Below are 1327 nucleotides of genomic sequence, written 5' to 3' on the forward strand. Positions count from 1 at the left end.
GGCATTAAAATGTGACTACAGGTAATCTTCTTTTTGTAAATGATCAGCATTCCTTAGCAATGTGTTAGAGCTTAAGTACTAGGATCATGGTGCATGGAATCAAATCCCCTGGTACTGTAGGAAGTTATGTCTTGTAAACTCTTATCATAGAGACTTAAATTCAAACATAAAAACATTTATTTTCTAATCATACATTTTTCAGTTATCTTCTAAGCATTCTTGTTAGAAAGCAGTTTGAGAACCTTACTCTTCTCCTACTTAAATATCTTTAGTTTCCAGCTTAAAATTTTTCTTAAGCACTCTTAATATATTTCTTTTCTTGCCCCATATGATCCTTTAAATAATCTTYTTCTTCTTCTTCTTCTTTTTGTCTTTGATTTTTGTCTCTTTTCCCTCCATTCCCCTTTGCGGTCAATGCTTATAGTCAGTCTCACCCTTCATTTCGCTATGCTAAACAATAATCCCTGATGTAATAGATTCTGAATTCTCCTGTCTATCTCATGTAGCCATTTCTTGCAACTGATCCAGAATTAACTGATATGATAATGCACATGGGTGATCAGAGGGAAATGCATAAATATGGTCATAAGTGTTTGGTTTTCATACGTGTAAAATCTTAGTAACAGAGAAATTATGCAATGCAGTGTGCAAAATGGATCCTTGATTTCTGGACTGTACAGCCAAAAAAAAAAAAATAAAATAAAAAAAGGCCTTTGTGATGGTATAATTAAAGATTATTTTCATGTCTCCAAGCCTACCAATAATTCACCTGCCTCAAAAAATTCATCATTTCTCAATATTTACAAAAAGATAAAAGGAAAAGCTTTTTAAGGACAAATAGTTACAGTATATCTATTTCCAATACAACAGAAGCAGGAGTTCTTGATGAAATATGGAAAATAGGAACAGAAAGAGGAATAAAATGCAGGGAAATGACTGAAAGGGAGAACAAAGCTATAATCTCTAGCTGAATATGGCATGAAGGAGACATTACAACACCCTTGAAAAACAGTAAGGAAATTTAGGTRCATAGAAGCTAGGGAGAATGTAAGAATAGGAAGTAAATTGGAAAAAAGGAGTGAAATATAAGCCAATATAACTTAATAGGAAGAACAGAATGATCTTATGAATGAGACAGAAAACTGGAAGTCAGAGTAACATGGATAAAGATGAAAAGAAGTATATAACAGTATATAACAGTATATAATTATATAACAGTATAAGCAGTGAGAAAGGATAAATGTGGTTTCTATTCAGATTCTATATTTGCATGTAGGCATTCAAAGATGAATATTCAACTACATTATATATCTTCTTTTTTATGAAT

Source organism: Rhea americana, unplaced genomic scaffold, assembly GCF_003343005.1.
Source record: "Rhea americana isolate MKP2758 unplaced genomic scaffold, rheAme1 scaffold_3, whole genome shotgun sequence".
Taxonomy (NCBI): Eukaryota; Metazoa; Chordata; class Aves; order Rheiformes; family Rheidae; genus Rhea; species Rhea americana.